Source organism: Neomonachus schauinslandi, chromosome 3 (genome assembly GCF_002201575.2).
Source record: "Neomonachus schauinslandi chromosome 3, ASM220157v2, whole genome shotgun sequence".
Lineage (NCBI taxonomy): Eukaryota > Metazoa > Chordata > Mammalia > Carnivora > Phocidae > Neomonachus > Neomonachus schauinslandi.
The window spans coordinates 117,033,078-117,042,959 of NC_058405.1; the positions used below are offsets into that span (position 1 = coordinate 117,033,078).

The following is a 9,882-nucleotide window of genomic DNA, read 5'->3' on the forward strand; positions in this document are numbered from 1 at the left end:
TAATCCTACACTTAGCTTTGTCTTTCCATTCAACACTCCTCAAATCACTCAATTTGGGTGAACTATTTTTTTCTACTTGAGGCATTAACTATAGTGAGTTTTATATATAGAAAATCTTAGTTTATCAATATTTTATTTATGGGTTTCAGGAACTTGTCATACTTTAAAAGGACATTTTCATACAAGTATTGTATAAAGTGTCTCATGTATCCTTTTACCACTTTTTTTTCCATGCTGTATTATCTTTAATTAAGTGTAAAGACTTCCAATCATATCACCAAGAGACCAATTCACCCACTGCTCTGTTTGGTTGCCAGTGTCTTGTCTCTCTCTTCATCAATGGTGAGGCAGATAGCCTTTCCATGGGAAAGAGAAATCCATGGCTTAGTACCTTTGCCAATAACAAAAATGTTGGAGAGCTGGATGGCAAAGCTGTTGCTATTGGTATCTTTCATGTGAACTACACCGAAAGAACCCCAGTGTCTCTCTCAGTAAACTTTCAAGTCTCCAAATCAATGTGAATGATGAAGGGATCAGGGTAGTGGATGGTGCCTACATCAGGGGTCATTAGATGAAGGATTCCTTTTGTTTCCAGAAGGATCTTTTTCACTTTGCACGACTTGTACTTGGCCTCATCGGATGTAATACAATGAATAGCAAAGTGACTCTTGGTGTCACAGATTAGACAGAAATTCTCTGCAGTCTTATCACTGCTTATGACATTCATAAAACCAACATGTAGGTTATATCAGTTTGGACCTTGCCACCAATCTTAATGAAACATTACATGATTATCTTCCTTACTTCATCTTTTAGGGAATACTTAAGCCTATTCTTTAGGAAAATGATGAGAGGGATGCCGGGAATGGCCAGCAATCCCTGTACCGATGGATGAAAGATTACTCCAAACTTTGCTGTGAAAGAGAGGAGAAGGCAAGAGGGTCAATGCTCAGAAATGAAAACCCTTTGCTCTTCTTTGCTCCCGCTTTTATTGGTCCTTCAGGATAATCACAAATCCTTATAACTGTTTCTCAAGCACGTGATGTGTGACAAGGGAAGATCTGTTTAAGGGAAAGATACAATATGCTAATCTGCATGTTCTACAAGTTCTGCTAAACATAGCCTAAGGGACAATGCATACATCTCTTAGATCACAGGGCGGCTCTTTGGGCTAAGAAAGCTTTGGGGAAGGCAACTTCCTGAGGCATTCCAACAGGAATGCCTATGCCTTTCTCTGAAACCTTCCATCGCTCCTAGCGGCCTCCGTGTTACATTTTAGCAAGCCAGGTATTATGGCTGATTTCATGCTCTACATTAACCCCAACAGAGGGAGACATTCTCTCAGAATATGGCAACTTGTAGATGGATGAGGAGCAAACACACCAGTTTATCCAGCTTCCAGTGCTTTAGAGCTGCTGTCTGCTTCAGATGCTTCTTGAGACCATGAGCCATGGCTGTTCTAGTCATGAAAATAACTCCTTTTACAGCTTCAAATTTTACATTCAAATCTATGATCCATATGGTATTTCTTATTATATTAGAAATGAAGTATTACTCATTTTTTTCCACAATTTTTATGGCTATTTTTATTGGTTTATTTTCTGTTTGACTTTTTGAATCTGTTTATCAAATTAAAAACATAATACTGGTATTTTTTATTGAACAAATATAAAATTTATAACATTTATAGATTAATTTAGTGATAAGTAAAATCTTTGAGTCCACTTAGTCATGAATATAGTACTCTTACCAGTTGTCTTCATTTGTATTTCTCACTAGTTTTTTTTTTTTTAAGAGTTTTCTTTGGAGAGGGTTTTTTACAGTTCCTGTTACCCTAGATATTTTACACAGAGGTTACTGTAAATGTCTCCTTCCATTATAACTTGTAGCAGGTTTTGATTTACACATATGAAGCCTAGTGATTCTTGATATGACTACCTTAATTTGAACCCAGCCACTTTATTGAGTTATGTTTATGTTTGTAATAGTTATACATTTTCCAAGTTTTCCTTTAACCAGCCTCTGATAAGAGAAAAATAGAAGAAACTCTCAGACTTTGTGTTCAACAGAAACTTTAAGCAGGATGTGACCCTTTAACTAAGTCCCCAGGTACAAATGGGATTTTGATAGTTGCAAATAAAGGTAAGAGGCATATGGGAAGAATGTTCTAGATTAAGAAAGGAATAGTTTTTTCTCTGTGGAATCACCATGGCGGCCAGGACCCTGTACACATATCCTGAGAACTGGAGGGTCTTCAAGCCTCTCATTGCTGCTCAGTACAGTGGGGCTCAGGTCTATGTGCTCTCTGCACCACCCCATTTCCAGTTTGGCCAAACCAACTCCCCCGAATTTCTCCATAAATTGCCTGCCAGTAAGTTTCCAGCATTTGAGGGTGACGATGGTTTCTGTGTGTTGGAGAGCAATGCCAGTGCCTACTATGTGAGCAATGAGGAGCTGTGGGGAAATACTCCAGAGGCAGCAGCCCCAGTGGTTCAGGGGTGAGCTTTGCTGATAGTGACATAGTGTCCCCAGCCAGTACCTGGGTGTTCCCCACTTTGGGCATTGTGCACCACAACAAGCAGGCCACAGAGAATGCAAAGGAAGAGGTAAGGTGAATTCTGAGACTACTGGATGCTCACTTAATGACAAGGACTTTCCTGGTGGGTGAATGTGTGACACTGGCTGACATCACAATAGTCTGCACCCTGTTGTGGCTTTATAAACAGGTCCTGGAGCCTTCTTTCCACCAGGCCTTCCCTGACACCAACCACTGGTTCCTCACCTGCATTAACTGGCCCCAGTTCCAGGCTATCTTGTGGGGGAGGGGAAACTCCATGAGAAGATGGCCCAGGTTGATGCTAAAAAGTTTGCAGGGAGCCATCCTGAAAAGGGTACCCTACAGAAAGAGAAAGGTTCTTGAGAAGAGAAGCAGAACCCCCAGGCTGAGTGCAAAGAGGAGAAAAAGGCTGCTGCCGCTGCTCCTGAGGAGGAGATGAATGAATGTGAACAGGCGCTGGCTGCTAAGGCAAAGGCCAAGGATCGCTTTGCTCACTTGCCCAAGAGTACCTTTGTGTTGGATGAATTTAAGTGCAAATACTCCAGTGAGGACACCCTCTCTGTGGTGCTACCATATGTTTGGGAGCATTTTGATAAGGATGGCTGGTCTCTGTGCTATTCTGAGTACTGTTTCCCTGAGAGCCCACCTGGACCTTCATGAGCTGCAACCTCATCACTGGAATGTTCCAGAGGTTGGACAAACTGAGGAAGAATGCCTTTGCCAGTGTCACTCTTTTTGGAGCTAACAATAGCAGTTCCATTTCTGAAGTGTAGGTCTTCTAAGGCCAGGATCTTGCCTTTCTGAGTCCAGACTGGCAGGCGGACTAAGAGTCATATACATGGCAGAAACTGGGTCCTGGCAGTGAGGAGACCCAGACACTGGTTCAAGAGTACTTTTCCTGGGAGGGGGCCTTCCAGCATGTGGGCAAAGCATTCAATCAGGGCAAGATCTTCAAATAAACATCTCTTGCCATCACCTAGCTGCCTGCACCTGCCCTTCAGGGAGATAAGGGTCATTAAAGGAAACTGAACATTGGAAGAAAAAAAAAGGAAGGAACATTAGGTAATGATTAAAAGAGACAAAGCACACGGTCAACTTGAGGACTTACATGTCATTCAGTATCATGGGGCAATGGGCTATGAAGTGGAAAGTTGTGAGACATGAAAAAGATAAGAAACAATGAGTTCATTTAGGGCCCTAAAAGAAGGAGCTTAGGAATCACACTAAGAACAATGGAAGCAATTGAATTTTAGCAGAAGAACAAGTAAGATGACTATCAACAATGGAGAATGAAGTTTTGTGGTTCATATGGCTGGTACAAGTGTGTTGCAATAATATGGGAGATTAACTTTGTGACAAAAATAAAGAGGATGCATGGGCTGAAGGCCTATTAATGAGGTAGCATCTGCAAGGGTTGGTGACTGTCAGGAAGAGGAAAAGAGAGGGAGAGGTGAAGGATTCTGGCTGGAACAGTGCATGGAACAGGGAAGGATTTGTGAGAAGGGGATGAGTTCAGATCTGTTGAGGTTGCATTTGAGAAGCCTGTGGAACATATACATACTAATTTATAAAATATGTCTATGTGTTAGATCCAGTCATCTTTTATTCAACAAATATTGATTAAATGCCCTCTCCAAATCAGATGTTTTCTCCCTGGCAGGAGGAGAGATTGGGCTATGCCTCCTGCACTATAAAAGCAATCAAGATAGGATGGTATGAAAATATTTGTTATCTATGTATTTTATATCCAAAAAGAAAACAAAGTCACTGTTATGGGCTGAATTATGTCTCTTTAAAAATTCATGTTGAAGCCCCGACCCCCAGCACCTCAGAATGTAGGTGTATTTAGAGATAAGATTTTTAAAGAGGTGATTAAGTTAAAATGAGACTGTTAGAGTAGTGCTCTCATCCAGTATGACTGGTGTTCTTTTAAGAAGAGGAAGAGGCATCAGGAATGCCTACACACAGAGGAACAAATACATAAAAAGTAGTAAAAGAGTGGCCATCTGGAAGCCAAGGAGAGAGGCCTCAGAGGAATCTAACCCTGCTGGCACCTTAGTTTTGGACTTCCAGCCTCCGGAAGTGGGAAAAAATAAATTTCTGTTTTTTGTTTTTTGTTTTTTTTTTTTATGAGAGCCAGTATGTGGTCTTTTTTTAATGGCAGCCCTAGCAACAAATAGTGACTAATAATTAAAATGTGCATGTACATGCACAGAGAAAATTAATGCTAGAGATCAAGAACTAGACAAAGAATATACATAAGAATTCTTTTTTTTCCCCAAATTTATTAAGGACTAATTGACAAATATAATCATATATATTGAGAATGTACATGATGATTTGATGTATACACACACACACACACACATATAGAATGATTTCTAGGATCAAAATAATTAAACATCACCTCACATGGTTAGCTTGCCTATGTGTGTGTGGTGGGAAGGCTTAAGATATACTCTCAGCAACTATCAAGTAAACATCACTGTATTATTAACTAGAGCAATTTATTTGTCTTAAACATTTTTCAGAAGGTAACTAAATATTTAAATGGAATATTAAATTGGACTGATTCTCTCAGCAAAGGATATAATTTATTAATAGGACTTTGAAATGTTTGATTCACTTCTTTTATTGCCATTTTCTTTGGTCAGATGAACTTTGCATTATTCTTGAGAGTCTCAGAATGATTCAAATCCAGGGATAAAATATGGAAATTAAAATGTTTCTTATTCTGTGACATGAAGTAATTAGATGATTTGCTTCAGTATGTTGACCTTTCATTTATAAGCTATTTTTTGAAGCATATTCTTAATGTATTATACAGAAGCAATGTTCTCAGAAGGGTAAATAACAAAGTTAATGACTTACTATTTTTTTTTTCTTTTTAGTAAATGCCAGTTCTTCAGCCTTTAACAAATTATTGCTAAAAGCTAAGCTCATACTTCAGTGTTTCTGGAACATATAGTTTGTGATATCACCATGAAAACACTAGCTGTGAAAGAAAGCTGGATCAGGAAAGATGAAGTAGCCAAGAGGGTAGCTTCTGTGGACCACTTCAATTCAAGGTACTTTATTTACAATCACTGCCTCTCTTCTAGAGTGTAGACAAATTGTCCAAGAGAGTTCACCCTTAAATGTTTCCAGAGGCCAAGATTTAAGTAATGTTTTTTTCTCATTGGTGACTTTACTTTTTAAGAAGCATCACTCAGACTATGTTTTAAAAACATCTGATTTTCCCTTTAAAGGCTTGAAAAGTAGCATGAGGCACAGTTGCAGAGGTGAGGCAGGCCTCTGTGACCCTAGGTCTCTGATTTGGGTAATTCAATAGTTTGGAAGCCAATTTATACTGACTTAAGCAATAGAAAGAACCTGCTGGGACACACGCTGAAAAGTCCTGAGTGTTGGCAGAATACAGGTACAGCATAATTAGGCTTCTACTCCATCTTCCAGAGATTCTTTTCAGAATTCCTCCTTAGCTTGTTGGCTATATTCCATCAAGGGCTCAAAAATGTTATAGCAGGTCCTGACCTCACTAAATGAATTGTGGCCAAACAGGATCCACCCCTAGAGACTGAAGTGGGTATAATTCCTAATAGTAGCCCAAGGAGAGGAGATATTGTAAGGATCCCTTTATCCTTAGATGTGAATATACACTGAGATCTTTTTTTTATTTTAAATAAAAATGATCTAGGTTCATTTTGAAAGACCTCACTAGTTCATAAATTTGATTCTAATAATGGCCAAATAATTTTGCTTTTAGAATAATATACACTTACACAGTATAGTATATTTGGCCCATAATGCCCAAGCAAGTCTATGACATAGATAGTATTTTTATTTCCAATACTACTGTGCTTATTTTGAAAAGGGTAGAAGACCATCTAAGCCTATGTTTTCTAAGAAAGACCCACTGGTTGATTTTATGTAGAGATGAGGCAATTACAAATTGATACTTACAAGGCTCCTTTAGGGAAATACATTTTATTAGGTGCTAATTTGGCTGATTAGGCAGCAATCAGACTTCTTTGTATTCTAAATAAAGCAGTTAATATGACAATATTGTTTCATTTACTCTGATTAGGACTCTTAATTAGGTCATGAAGGATATTTAAGATAAATGATGAGAAGTCCAGGAAGAAGTTGGGAATCTGATTTAGAGCTGATGTTGTTAATGCCACAGAAGAACTAAAGGAAACATTGTTTGTATTCATGTCTTAATGTTTATTGCATGGATACCCAAATGGCTAACAGACACATGAAAAAGTGCTCAACATCGCTTGGCATCAGGGAAATCCAAATCAAAACCTCAATGAGATACCACCTCACACCAGTGAGAATGGCTAAAATTAACAAGTCAGGAAACGACAGATGTTGGCAGGGATGCAGAGAAAGGGGAACCCTCCTACACTGTTGGTGGGAATGCAAGCTGGTGCAGCCACTCTGGAAACCAGTATGGGGGTTCCTCAAAAAGTTGAAAATAGAGGTACCATATGACCCAGCAATTGCACTACTGGGTATTTACCCCAAAGATACAAATGTAGCAATCCAAAGGGGTACGTGCACCCCGATGTTTATAGCAGCAATGTCCACAATAGCCAAACTATGGAAAGAGCCAAGATATCCATCAACAGATGACTGGATAAAGAAGATGTGGTATATATATACAATGGAATATTATGCAGCCATCAAAAGGAATGAGATCTTGCCATTTGCAACGACGTGGATGGAACTGGAGGGTATTATGTTGAGTGAAATAAGTCAAACAGAGAAAGACATGTATCATATGATCTCACTGATATGAGGAATTCTTAATTGCAGGAAACAAACTGAGGGTTGCTGGAGTGGGGCGTGGGGTGGGAGGGATGGGGTGACTGGGTGATAGACACTGGGGAGGGTATGTGCTCTGGTAAGCGCTGTGAATTGTGCAAGACTGTTGAATCTCAGATCTGTACCTCTGAAACAAATAATGCAATATATGTTAAGAAAAAAAAAGAAGAAGAAGGTAGCGGGAGGGGAAGAATGAAGTGGGGGAAATCGGAGGGGTAGACGAACCATGAGAGACGATGGACTCTGAAAAACAAACTGAGGGTTCTAGAGGGGAAGATATATACATACACGAATATAAGTCTAAATACTTAAAGGAAATATAAATAAAATTATGGTAGAGGAAGGAAGAAAGAGGTGAGTCAGGGCTCCACCTACCCCTAAGAAGAGTGATGCCATAAAGGAGCAATATATGTAAATGTACATTGATTCCATAATGGGAAATGATGGTATGAAGGGAATATTCTGACCAAGTTTACAACGGAAGGTCTTGAATCTTGTGTTAAGAAATTTAAGCCACATTTTATGGCTAATGAGGAATCGTCAAAGAATGTACAATGGGGGAGTAAAAGATCCTATAGAATATTGATTATATAGACCGGTAACTCTTATGGCTGCATGAAGCATTGAACATTGAGAACTTCCAATACTCAAAGGAAAGGAGGAAAAGAAGGCAGGAAAATCAGTTATCAACTGATTGCCGTAGTCTTAGTGAAAACAATTTCCAGAGTATCATTAGAGTGAAAGGAAGAGTCAGAACTGAGACACATTTAGGAAATGAGAGTAATAAATTTTGATGATGCAAAGGATGAGGTGAATGTTAAAATCAGACATAACTGTGGCTGAGATTGCTAGTTATCTTTCAGTATTTATTCTCTTTTTCTTATATTATAGCAGTGCCCAGAATTTTAGCTGGACACGTTACTACCCAGCTAAAAGATTATATTTTCCAATCTCCACAGCTGGGTGTGGCCATAGGGTTAAATTCAGGCCTGTGAGGCATAAGTGCAACTTCTAGCCTTGTCCTTAGAGGAGAAATGTTTCCCTCTCCCATGTTTTTCCTGCCAGGTGCTGTGATGTGGATGGGCTATGCCTCAGCGCCACCGACCCATCCTGTACTCTGGAGTGGGAGCCAAGTGCTGCAGACGCTGCCTCTGCTTGTGGGGAGCAGGAAGTGGGAGTGAGCCCCTGGTGATGGTGGGGCAGCCTGGGGATGCTCACTTCTGGCCACCTTTTACCTGACACAGAAATAAAGGTGGAAGTATCTTTTTGTCATTCACATTTTAACTCCCTATCTTATACACACCTAAGCTTATTCCTGACTAATTCAGCGACATCAGATTTCATATTTGAGAAATTATAGAGTTGTCACAGTAGACTCAGTTGCATTTTAATAATAAACAGTCCCCAAATTTCAGTGGCTCAAATCAACAAAGGATTTTTTCCTGCTCTGTCACATGGCCATGCCTCTCCTTAAGGGAATGTAGAAATGGCATCCTCTTTGTGTCCAGAAGGACAAGAGAACCAGAACACCATTAATCTTTACCATAGATTTTTGAAAAATGATGATGTCATTAACCAGAAAGAGAAAGCAAGAAAGGAGGAAGAAGGTAGAGATAATGAATTTAAGTATGGATATCTTGCCCATGGAATTCAGGTTCATTGCATGTACTGTAAAACTGGGAATATGGGTCTGGAATCTGATTGCCAGTGGAAGTGAGGCTGAGATTCATCTATATACATCTAGAATTTGAATCACTGGCTAACAGAGTACCTGGAGCCAGATTGCAGAGAGAAGATATGTGATAGTATCTTGGAGAATTCCTACGTTGAAATGTGCACAGAAAGGAAAAGCATCTAGCAAAAGCATGTGAAGACTGGTCAGAGAAGTAGCAGGAAAGCCAGGGCAGAGTGGGGTCACAGGACCCAGGAGACAGTTTTGCAGAGAAGTGATGTCAAACAAAAAAATAATACATTATTCGAGAGAGCAAGTTTCAGAGCAATGGTAGTCGGGGAGCCAGATTGCAGCAAGTTACGAAGCTAGTGGGATGAGGCAGAACACATGATCTGAAAGTAGCAGTGGGGTGTTTAGAGAATGACAGGAAAAAAAAAAAAAGATTCATAGAACACACAGGAGCCCAGCCAACCTTACAAATGTCTAGGAAGATGCAAATTTTAGGAATTAACATTTTATTGGATGGTTATTTAAACTTTATAAGCATCCACTTTAAACCAATATTAAATATTAAAGCAGCCAACACCCCTGCATTTATACTGTGAGACTTTCTTTGGCAGAAACAAAACAGAGTTATACAAAGGACTCTAATCATTCTACCCCAGTAGGATGGTAGTGTGCAGGAAAATAATGCCAAACCTAATGGCAAAAAAAAAGTGTGAAAACACAGTGTAATTCAGTGAGTATCTAGAAACAAGCAATGCCAGTACTCAAGATTGAACTGCTAAACCAAGGGGAGTGATTTTCAGCAAGGCTAATAAAG

The 9,882-nt window shown here is 39.5% G+C and overlaps 2 pseudogenes; one reads left to right on the forward strand and one right to left on the reverse strand.

Moving 5' to 3' along the window:
• Window positions 1-290: 290 nt before the first annotated feature.
• Window positions 291-1,452, reverse strand: LOC110592218 (annotated as a pseudogene).
• Window positions 1,453-2,208: 756 nt separating this feature from the next.
• Window positions 2,209-3,516, forward strand: LOC110592229 (annotated as a pseudogene).
• The last annotated feature ends 6,366 nt before the right edge of the window (window positions 3,517-9,882 follow it).